This window comes from Tiliqua scincoides, chromosome 8 (assembly GCF_035046505.1).
Source record: "Tiliqua scincoides isolate rTilSci1 chromosome 8, rTilSci1.hap2, whole genome shotgun sequence".
Lineage (NCBI taxonomy): Eukaryota > Metazoa > Chordata > Lepidosauria > Squamata > Scincidae > Tiliqua > Tiliqua scincoides.
The window spans coordinates 357,447-369,687 of NC_089828.1; the positions used below are offsets into that span (position 1 = coordinate 357,447).

The 12,241-nt window shown below is 44.3% G+C and overlaps 1 pseudogene; it reads left to right on the plus strand.

Moving 5' to 3' along the window:
• Nucleotides 1-11,656: 11,656 nt before the first annotated feature.
• Nucleotides 11,657-11,773, plus strand: LOC136659737 (5S ribosomal RNA; annotated as a pseudogene).
• The last annotated feature ends 468 nt before the right edge of the window (nt 11,774-12,241 follow it).

Consider the following 12,241-nt stretch of genomic DNA (forward strand, 5'->3'; position numbering starts at 1 on the left):
TTCTTTAACCTGTTCATCTTCTGTTTCAAACTTCAAAAGCAATTTATATATTTTAGATATTACCTGCTCATCTGATCTTAATTGTTTCTCCAATATTGTCTCTCCCTCTTCAAAACCATATAATTTTTTATCAATTTTAAATCTTTCTAATAATTGTAAATACATAAACCATTGGCAGTCAAAACCCTCTACAATCAATTCCTCTCTAGACTTCAAAATACACTGACCTTGATTACATTTCAATAAGTTCTTATACAATAACCATTTATCTCTTGGTACAGTTCCCAAACCAAAATGTGCTTCTTGTGGTGAAGTTAAGAGTGGAATTTTGTTGTAAAACCTTTTCTTATAACGATTCCATATCTTCCACAGTGCATGTCTAACATAATGATTCTTGAATTCCATATTCACTTTCAACTTATCATACCAAAGATATCCATGCCAACCAAATCTTAAATAATATCCTTCTAACTTCAACAATTTTTTGTTTTGCAACAATATCCATTCTTTAAGCCACAGAAAGCAACATGATGCATAATAAGTCTTCAGATCAGGCAGTCCTAAACCTCCTCTTTCTTTTGCATCTTGCAAAATCTTAAGTTTCACTCTTGGTTTTTTCCCTTGCCATATAAAACCTGTCACAACTTTCTGCCACTCTTTAAAAGGTTTATCAGACAGTAATATTGGTATATTCTGGAAGAGAAAAAGCATTTTTGGTAATACATTCATTTTAATTACAGATATTCTTCCCAAAAAAGATAATTTCAACCTTTCCCATCTTGCAAAATCTTTTTTAATTTCACCCCAAACTTTAACATAATTATTTTGAAATAACATACAATTCGTGTTTGTCAAAATAATACCTAAATACTTAATCTTCTTCTCCACTTTGAACCCAGTCTTATTCATCAACTTCGATTGATCTTGTTCATTCATATTTTTAGATAAAATTTTAGTTTTCTGTTTATTTATCTTAAATCCTGCTAATGATTCAAACTTCTTCAACTTAACCATCAACAACTCTATGTCTTTTAAAGGTTTTTCTAAGATCAAAACCATATCATCTGCAAATGCTCTTAATTTAAAGCATTCAACTTTAATCTTTGCACCATGTAGTCTTTCATCTTGTCTAATATCTCTACACAACACTTCTAGGGCAAGTATAAATAAAAGTGGCGACAATGGACATCCTTGTCGTGTTCCCTTTTGAATCTCAAACACTGTTGATAGTTCTCCATTTACCACTACCTGCACAGTTTGTGATGTTTAAATTGACTTTATCCATTGTATAAAGTTCCCTCCAAAGTTCATCTTCTCTAAGACAGCAATCAAGAAAGTCCAACTCAAATTGTCAAATGCCTTCTCAAAGTCCAAAAAAATCAATGCTAATTGTTTCTCTATCCTTTTATCATAATATTCCAGCAAATCCAATACTAGTCTAATATTATCACTCATGTGTCTTTTCGGTAAAAAACCACATTGATCTTCATGTATAAGATTTTGTAATATCTTCTTCATTCTGTTTGCTAAAATTGCTGTAAATATTTTACAATCATTGTTCAACAAGGAAATAGGTCTGTAATTTTTTATATCCATCAAATCCTGTCCTTCTTTAGGAATAAAAGTTATATTTGCTGCTCCATGAATCTGGCATTTTCCCAGTCTGCAAAATATCATTCATCATGTTAAGCAATGGTAAACTTACTTCTTCTTCTAAACATTTATAGAATCTACCTATTAAACCATCAGGACCCGGAGCTTTATCTATATTAATCTTCTTTATTGCCTCTACAACTTCAAACAGAGTTATTCTATTATTTAAGATTTCCCTTTGTTCTTCAGACATTTCTGGTAAATTTTGTTTATCCAAGTAGTTCTTTACTTCTACTTGATCTATTTTTTGACTTTTGTATAAATTAGCATAATAATTTGTAATTATTTTTTTTATATCCTCCTGATCAGTATACATTTTTCCCGCCTCCTGCAATTTTAAAATTACTCTCTTCTCTCTCTGCTTCCTCAATTTGTAGGCCAACCATTTCCCTGGTTTATTGGCATGCTCAAAATATCTTTGTTTCACAAACTTTAATTTAATTTAATAAAGCGGTGTGGAAACTCTTGAGGGACATATGAAGTTGCTTTTTGTTGAGTGATACCATTGGTCCATCTAGCTCAGGATTGTCTACACTGATCGGAAAGAGCTCTCCAGGGTTTCAGGCAGACAGAAGTCCTTCCCAGCCCCACCTGGAAATGCTAAGGATTCAGTGTGCGTGGCTGGCCCAGCCACGAGGCCAGCTGAAACAGTCGCCTCAGGTAGCAGACTGGTGGTGGGTGTTCATTTCTGTCCTCTGTTATGCAAAGGATGGATAGGGATGTTCTTTTCCCCCTCACACAACACCAGAACTAGGTGACAGCCACTAAAATTGAGTGTTGGGGGAGTTAGAACAGACCAAAGGAAATATTTCTTTACCCAGTGTGTAATCAGGCTGTGGAACTCCTTGCCACAGGATGTGGTGATGGCTCCTGGCCTAGATGCCTTTAAAAGGGGACAGATGTATGGAGGAGAAGACCATCTGGTAAGAGGGAGCAGCATTGCGCCAGGCCTATGGCATGCCTCGGGCATTAGGAGCTCTTAGGCGGGCCCTGTGACTCGGGGCCTTCCACAAGCAATGCAGGTGCAGCCAAGAGGTCCACTCTAAGTTTCTACTGTCCCCTCCAGCATACTGTACAGACTGGCCTTCTGAATCATATTTTCCCCCTCACCTCTCCTTTTTTTTGGTTGCGTCTCACTGAGACATTGTCACTGATGGCTTTTCCAGCAGTTTGGAAAAAAAAAAACCTCTGTCAAATGGCAATAACGGTCTTAAACGCCTTTAAATATTTTCATACGGCATGGCAAATGAGTTGTCATCGCCCCTCGCACAAGCTAACAAATTACTGTTTTGCTTAACAGTGTATTTTCGCTGTGTAAATCAGTTTAATAAAGCAAGCGTTGCGCAATTTGACTCTTCCGGCAGCAGCTGGAGACCGGCCTAAAGTACGTACATTGCAATTTTCCAGCTCTGCTGGCTCTTTGGGACCATTAACCCACAACTATTAGGACGGGGAATAACATAACTGCTCTTTTCCTTCCAACCACTGCACTCCCAAATCATTTTCAAGCCTGCCTTGCTCATGGCAGCACAAAACAATTAGCTGTAGAGTTCTTTGGGTTTTTTTTTTCCCTTTAATGTTTATATACTTAACAATATGTGACATTTGGGCACCCAAATCGGGAGATGATTAATAAATGGCATTCCTTGCCACAAAAGGTGGTGACAACCAATAGGCTTGTCAACCATTCTCAAAAGGGGCCATATGCCCACCCCCTACCGGGGAGCCCTGCCACATTTGAAGGTCACCATTTTCTTGGTGCTCAATAATAAATGACTATGTTTCTCTGCTTTGTCTTGCATCCTTGTTTGACAAAGGGGCCCTGGAACCCGAGAAGGCAGCAGTTCCTAAACTCTCTGGGAGTTACTGCCCTTTCAAATACTGAGAGAGCATCAGAGAAGGTGTTTTATGAACTGCACTGGGTTCAAGTGTTGGCAAACTCTGATGTTTCCATAGGCCCTGGGTAGCCATGGAGGTGATAGGACAGCCCAAGACATTTTGTTGCCTGATATACAAAATGTACCTTGTGGTACTGAGCGCTTTCCACTCATCTGCAAGAGGGATCTGAAGGCCTTAGGGATGGACCTCAACAAGTGGGAAACCCTGGCCTCTGAGCGGCCCACTTGGAGGCAGGCTTTGCAGCATGGCCTTTCCCAGTTTGAAGAGACACTTTGCCAACAGTCTGAGGCTAAGAGGCAAAGAAGGAAGGCCCATAGCCAGGGAGACAGACCAGGGACAGACTGCACTTGCTCCCGGTGTGGAAGGGATTGTCACTCCCGGATTGGCCTTTTCAGCCACACTAGACGCTGTGCCAGAACCACCTTTCAGAGCGCGATACCATAGTCTTTCGAGACTGAAGGTTGCCAATACCTACCTTGTGGTGGTACAAGCACCTATACAATAGTTTGTTGGCAACCTTCAGTCTCGAAAGACTATGGTATCGCGCTCTGGATGGTGGTTCTGGCACAGCGTCTAGTGTGGATGAAAAGGCCAATTCGGGAGTGATAATCCCTTCCACACCGGGAGCAAGTGCAGTCTGTCTCCCTGGCTATGGGCCTTCCTTCTTTGCCTCTTTGCCTCAGACTGTTGGCCAAGTGTCTCTTCAAACTGAGAAAGGCTATGCTGCACAGCCTGCCTCCAAGTGGGCCGCTCAGAGGCCAGGGTTTCCCACCTGTTGAGGTCCACTCCTAAGGCCATCAGATCCCTCTTGCAGATGTCCTTGTATCGCAGCTGTGGTCTACCTGTAGGGCACTTTCCTTGCACGAGTTCTCCATAGAGGAGATCCTTTGGGATCCGGCCATCATCCATTCTCACGACATGACCAAGCCAACGCAGGCGTCTCTGTTTCAGCAGTGCATACATGCTGGGGATTCCAGCTCGTTCCAGGACTGTGTTGTTTGGAACTTTGTCCTGCCAGGTGATGCCGAGGATGCGTCGGAGGCAGCGCATGTGGAAAGCGTTCAGTTTCCTCTCCTGTTGTGAGCGAAGAGTCCATGACTCGCTGCAGTACTGAAGTGTACTCAGGACGCAAGCTCTGTAGACCTGGATCTTGGTATGTTCCGATAGCTTCTTGTTGGACCAGACTCTTTGTGAGTCTGGAAAACATGGTAGCTGCTTTATCGATGTGTTTCTTCATCTGTTCATTTGCTTTACCTGTACAATAAGAGACAAAATTATTGGCAATTTTCTCTGGGAGTTTGGGAACTGCTGTAAGTTCCTGTGGGAGAGGGTGAAGGCAGTGACACTCCTCAAGGTGGCACTATGTAGTGGTGCTACGATTGTAATCATGCTATGATCATGCCACTTGGGCTGAGGGCACAAGTTTTTTTGTTTTTTTACTGGGCTCCTGGGGGTCCAGGGAGCCTGCAGACCCTGTTGTGGGGCTCCCCAAGCCTCCAAACTGCAGAAAATAGTTTTTAAAAAGTGGTCGTTTCCCGTTTTGCAATGAAAACCTGGGAGTCTAGTTCCTATGCATCTGACTGTAGCATGAATCAGTAGCATAGCTGAGGGGGGGTCACAGGTCTTTCCCTCTCACACTCCCCGAAAGTCAGAAGACCCATCTAAGGTCTTAAAATTCCAGTTTTCCGAAAAACCGGAAGTGACCTTAGGCCTCCCAGGGGCCTTAGAAGACCTTCTGAGGCTCGGAGAGGCTGTGCACAGCCTCCCCCCCCAAACTCAGAGCACCCTCCAGTTGCGTTCTGAAGGGCTGGGAGTGAGCGAGGAGGGCAGAACCCCCTCCTTTGCCAGACTGCTCAAAGGAACGGCTCAAAGGAAAGGAAAGATGGTGCAATCTCACCTACAGAGCCTCCACGCAAGGGCTGCAGGATTCCTCTCCTGACTGAGGCCAGTCCGAGTGAGCAGCCTCTTTCTGACTCCTTTTCATCAGCTACTCTTTTCTGCTCTGCAGTCTCGAGGGTGCACCGACTCTTCCCCCTCCCCGAGAGATCTTTCCGTTCAAACAAAAACCATTGGGAAGCAGTACAATGGGGTGGGGGGGAGAGGCCAAGAAAGCAGAGTCCCTGCAGCACCTGCTGTGCTTTGAACATCCCTGGTGCGTGTCATTGGTGCTTAACCGATGGACGAGTGGATGCGCCTTGCGCGGCTTGTTTCCGGGCCCTCCATGAAAACTCAGAGCAACCGTAAATTGGAATCCAGGGAATGAATGAAGTCCAAGAGTGCTGATACGCTGGCAAGAAACCCTGAGAATTCCTGGTCAGGAGCAGTGCTCAGATCATGGGGGGAGGGGAGATAGGACCTCTGGCTCCCCTTAGCTACTGCTTTTAGATGGCAGGATAGATGGGAATGTGGGGGCAGGCTCCGGTGTGCACAGCTGCCATTGAGACCCACCCCTCCTCACCTTTGAACCACCTGCTGGTTTGGCCCGCTCCCCACCCCAAACTGCCCATGAACTGTCCTCGCTGCCACCTTATCTGCACCGGCAGAGCTTCCTGGTGGTTCTGGCGCATGCACGGAGCGTCCAGCTGTTTATGCTGGTGGCTCCATAGCAAGAGCAACTTATGGCGACAGAGTGCTAGGTCCACTGCCATTCATCCCCCTTTGTTACGTGAAAATCCCCTTTTCCCTTCCAAGTTGTGTTTTGATATCTGGTTATGTATTTTGGACTAAAATGCAGGCTTAAAACTTCTCTTACAGGCCACAAAAGAGTCAAATCATAAGCTCACTCATTTCTCATGTTGTTGGCAACCTTCAGTCTCAAAAGACTATGGTATGGAGCTCCTTTCTCTAGGGACAAGCAAATGTCTCTATATGTGTATTGTTTTAACCTAATCAATGTGCCTCCTGATCCAATCACGCATATGCAAACCCCTTAAAGGAGGAGGACTTTGGCAGTAAAGTCTATCACCTATTGTTAACTAAATCAAGCTACATCCTGACTCCAAAGTCCACTAGCAACAGGAAGCAAGCTACCCCCCCCCCCCAGAAGGTCAGCCTGGCTGGTAAGCTGACTTCTGGTTCATCATGTCTTTCTTACATACTCCACGTGTACCATTGTGTGTACTGAGCATGCGCATCTAGGACAGCTGTAGGATACTTCCGGGTCATTCTAGGTCAGCCATAACCCTTTAAGAGGAAGCTCTGGCCACATGGTCTCTCTCTCTGGCTGCCCTCCCAAGGGAGTGGTCCTTCCTAGGACTCTTTCCCATCCAACTGCTCCCCGGGACAGGTAAATATATCTTGCGTCTATAACTCTCTCCCTTCCATCCTACCTATTTCTCCCCTTCTTCCCCCATCTTTAGTTAGCAAATGGGGTTAGGCAGACCAGGGACCCCTAAAATCCTTCCCTACAACCTATCCTTTTCGGATTCCTTATCGGATACACCAGATACATAACACATGCAGCCATCATAAAGCTAGGTGCACTGTGTCCAAGTACTAGGATTCAAGTAGACATATACTTACCATTTTCCATGTGTATTATGTTTACCTTTGTGTGTTTTTGCAATAAAAATATAATCCTTTGATTGAAAGTTACCTTCCTCCCAGTCTCCTCTTTAAGCTAAACAAGGGATTTCTTTGCTTTATGCTGTCTTGCTATCCAGCCTATGGTCCTAAAGTTTCCAAAAGGGTAATATAATAACTCCCTTAAACGTAACAGCCCTTTTTGGTAACACCTTTGGATTGGAGCATCACTCTAACCTACCTCCCAGGATTGTTGGGAGGAGGAAAGGGGGGAGATACGTGTCTTACTGGATTCAAAAGGCAAGAAGGTGGTGGAACAGAAGAGGGAGTGCAGAGAAGAGGAAAAAAGAGTGGTGGGCTATAGTGTCAGAAGTGCTCTACTGCAGGGGTCTCAAACATAAGGCCCATGGGCCGAATGCGGCCCCGGAAGCAATGTATCCAGTCCGTTATAATTGGGTTCTCCCAGCATGATAATTAGGCTTTCTTATATCTTGAAAATATGAAGAAAAGTTGCACATTTTCTCTTCTCTCATTTTCAGCTAATGAGTTTCTGTGTGAGAACAAAGTGCTTATTTCTGGCCATCATCTGCTTAATGATGTCCTTTCCAGCCCCCAGCAGCAGTCATGAATGCTAACTTCAGCACTCTGCATGAAACAAGTTTGACACCCATGTTCTAGTGTCTAGACCAGTGGTTCTCACACATTTAGCACCGGGACCCGCTTTTCAGAATGAGAATCTGTCAGGACCCACCGGAAGTAATGTCATGAGCAGAAGTGACATCAACAAGCAGGAAAACTTTTCACAATCCTAGGCTGCAATCCTACCCACACTTACCCAGGAGTAAGTCCCATTGACTATCATTGTTAAAAGAATATACACAGTAGCTTGTTAAAAGTACAGGTCTGTAACACTTCCCCAAATGCAGTCACATATCATTGTAGCATCAAGTCTATTAGAAATAAAATATTGAAATGAATGAGGACCCACCTGAAATTGACTCGTGACCCACCTCGTGGGTCCCGACCCACAGTTTGTGAAACACTGGTCTAGACCATCACTTTCCTCTTCCCCCAAACTACACTTTCTTCTCCCTTCTCCATTTTCAAAGTGGGGGGGGGAGGAGTGATGGTGGGCTTGCCGCCAGGTACGGGAGGGTGGCTTTTGGTGCATCACTTCAGGTGCTGGGAGGTCTTGGGCAGACTAATAATAATAATAATAATAATAATAATAATAATAATAATAATAACAACAACAACAGGTATTTATATACCGCCTTTCTTGGTCTTTATTCAAGACTTTATTCAAGGCGGTTTACATAGGCAGGCTTTATTAAATCCCTATTAAATAGGGATTTTTACAATTTCAAAGAAGGTTCTTTCTTTCAAGAACGACTACATTCAGGTGTTTCATTCCGACCTGGCTTCACATTCTGGCCTCCTTCCTCCCACGCTCAGAGCAGATGGAATTGCTCGGCTTCAGCTTGTCAGCTGCTTCAAGGTCGCACGGTGCTGGTGGCCTCGAACTGGCGACCTTGTGGATGTTATCTTCAGGCAGACGGAGGCTCTACCCTCTAGACCAGACCTCCTGCCCCTACACAGGACTACACAATAGTTCCACATCTTTATAAAGCATGTTTGTGTGAATGCATCCAAGAGTTCTTCTTTGACTCTTTCCTGGCATTTCTTCCCTCATTCAAATGCCAGATTTTCAGTCTCTTCTCTACCTCTCTTGGTGTCATGCCCTGAATGGCTATGGCTGCATCATATCCAAAATTTGACATGAAGCCTGCTCAGCTCCTCAAGATGCAACTTTGTTCCATCCAACACAAGGACTTTATCTTAAGCACAACTGAGCTATTTCAAACCCCATTGCCTTCAGTGAGCACATACTTCAGTTTAGCTGAAATATACAATGATAATAAGTTGATTTCTTCCCATTGGTTTCCAGGGTCTAGATCAGCCTAAATCTGAAGCGTTTTGCTTTCACAACAATGTGGTGTCTTCATACCTAATATCTCCATTTGTACTTTTTTGACCTCTTGAACACATGGCATTTTGGTTTGTTTTTTAAAAAAATTATAATAATAAACAAATTCCAGTATCATAGCAACTGGAAACGGCGGTTCTGAATTTTCCCCTTATGAGGAACAAAAGATGGTTGGGATCCGTTCCTGAGCCATCTATCTCACTGTTAATCTGCTTTATGGTTCTGTAGCATTCACAGTCAAGGCTCCCACTTGTCACTTCGGAGATGAACTTGGCAGTCTCTGTGCGGCAGCCGTGAGTTAATGGCTAGCGTTAACAGCTGAGGCTGAGCCAATCTCCAGGTTTTAGTGTGGCTGGGCCAAAGCCAACAGTGGTAAAAATAAACACATTTGTGGCAAATGATGATATCCGGTTCAGGACTTCTCTTGCAAGTGTCAATCTGTTCTAGAGGAGCAGGGATCGTCCCTATGGTAGGTCTACAGAGATATTTATTGTCCTCAGTGCTGGAGGGAACATTCATGCTAAGTTAAGATTTCTCCAAAAATGTACTCATTCTTTTTCCATTTCATTCAAGCTAGCTAAGGGCTGTAGCACAGCCACAGAGTACATGATGTGCATTTAGAAGTTTCTATCCCTGAAACTCCTGGTAGGACAGAATGAACCCTGGTGAATGGCTCCTGGTCTGTTGTATCCATGCTACAGAGACCAGCAATTTTCAGTCTTTTTCATCCCACAGAGTACTGACAATACTAAAATTGTCAAGGCACACCATCAGTTTTTTGACAATGGAAAGGCACACTGCACTACCGGCCAGGGGATTCACATCACCCACTGATCCTACCAATATATGATCCTCCCCCCAAATTCCCATGACACTCCTGCAGACGGTTTGTGGCACACCAATGTGCTATGGCACAGGGGTTGAAAACCGCTATCCTAGACCATGGAGAATTTTTTTTAAAGATGTACATTTACTACCCAAGTTGGGGGGGGGGGGGAATGCAGACCCTCAAGAACAAAATAGCCTCTCTTCTAGGCACTTGTTTTTGCAACATGACCTCAATGCCATTTTCTCAGTGAGTCAGACCTTAATAAAAGTATTCACTGACTTTTTGGGTTTGCTGAGTATCCAAGTAGACACATGAAGGGGAAATGCAATTTTAGTGGTGTTATTAAAAAAAAAAACCCACTGCGTGCAAAGGTTGGGGTGTGTATAGACTGTGCGGAACTGGCAAAGAAATGCCCGGCAGCTTGTCTCATTCAATCATCAAGACAGGACCAAGCTAGGAAGGACGAGCTGCAGCCAGCATGTCAGGAGGGAGCAGATACCTTCAAGGAGGAGATTGAAGCCAAGATCTGGGTCAGGTTGGTGGGGAACAATGCCATCACACAGGTAATTATGAATCTAATTATTATTTTTTTGTTGTCAGCGGTGGAGCTGAGATCAGTATCTAGGAAAACTGTCAAAGCACCCAGCAATCTGGATGTCTGGATGTGTGTGGGGGGGGGGGGGAGCAGAAGTGATTCTATCCCTCCCCAGGATGACCAGATGTCCTCTTTTTCCAGGACATGCCCTCTTTTTTAGCCTCATGTCCTGGAAAAGAACTTAAATCTCCTTTTCCCTTTGAGCAGGCAGAGCATAGATTTCTTGTAATTAATAAATTATATGTAATAGAGTTTTAATAATAAGTAATATGTTTAAATTGACCACATAAATACACAAGTGTTTTAGCTTTTATTTTGTCATATCCTCCATTATTCTTAGATGTCCTACATTTTGGAGTGCCCTGTCCTCTTTTGCAGTTATGACATCTGAATGCCATGCCTAAGTGGGATTTGGGCCAGAATGAGGGTTTCTTGTCAACACAGAAAGATTTCCAGTTGGACGCCCAGACCACTGCATTCTGACACATTTTCTTTCACCATTCTGATGGGAAAACAAGTCTGTCAACTTCGACTACACATTCTGAGGCAGAAAGCCTCACTGCCTCACTTTCAGCAACACAAGTATGCCTCCAAGTAGGTTTCCCAGAGGCAAATGGTAGGCCATCAGGGGAAACAGGGTGCTGGCCGAGATGGGCCGTGCATGCTCACTGTCCCAGATTCAATCCCTGGCATTTAACAAGTAGGCAGGCTTGGGAAGAGGCCTGGTCTGGAACACTGGAGAGCTACTGCTGGTCAGTGTAGCCACTCCTGAGACAGATCCATGGCATGACTCGATATAATGCCGTTTCATCAGGGGAAGTTTAGTGTTGCTTTTGGACAAACACAGGCTGGTGGTTGACTTGCATCATATGCTCTTTCACCTGTGGGAGGCTGAGATGTCTTCCTACCCAACCCTGTGAGGTAGGTGAGGCAGAGAGAGAGAGAGAGAGAGAGAGAGAGAGAGAGAGAGAGAGAGAGAGAGAGAGAGAGAGAGAGAGAGAGAGAGAGAGATTTGCCCAAGGTCACCCAGGAAACTTCATGGTTGAGTGGAGATTTGGACCTGAATCTTCCTGTCTAAGTCCAACTCTCAAGCCACTACACCATCCTGCCTCTCCATAGTACTGTACGTGACTTTTCTGTGCAACTCCAGAGCAGATTCTGCAATCTCTTAGGTAGCAACTGTTACCCTGCACATGCCAGATCTCATCTGATCTCGGAAGCTAAGCAGAGTCAGGCCTGGTTAGTACTTGGATGGGAGACCGCCTGGGAATACCGGGTGCTGTAGGCTTATACCATGATCTCGGAAGCTAAGCAGGGTCAGGCCTGGTTAGTACTTGGATGGGAGACCGCCTGGGAATACCGGGCGCTGTAGGCTTTTACCATGACCTTGGAAGCTAAGCAGGGTCAGGTCTGGTTAGTACTTGGATGGGAGACCGCATGGGAATACTGGGGGCTGTAGGCTTATACCATAGTCTTTCGAGACTGAAGGTTCCCAACAAACTATGCCCCGACTACTATCCCTCTTTTCTGAATATTGTGTTTCTTTTGTCCTCCCTTTTCTCCAGCTGGGCCTGCCTTCTCAAATCTGCTTCAACTTTCTCATCTTGAGTACAACTTTGCTTCAACAGCTGTCTGGTTTAACTACACGATGTTAGGCAGAGATTTTCAGATCTTGATGGAATGATGAGGGTTTCTCTAGTAATGACCACAGTCGAGACTGGGGTTTTTATTACTACTGAAAATTGAAGAACCTGGT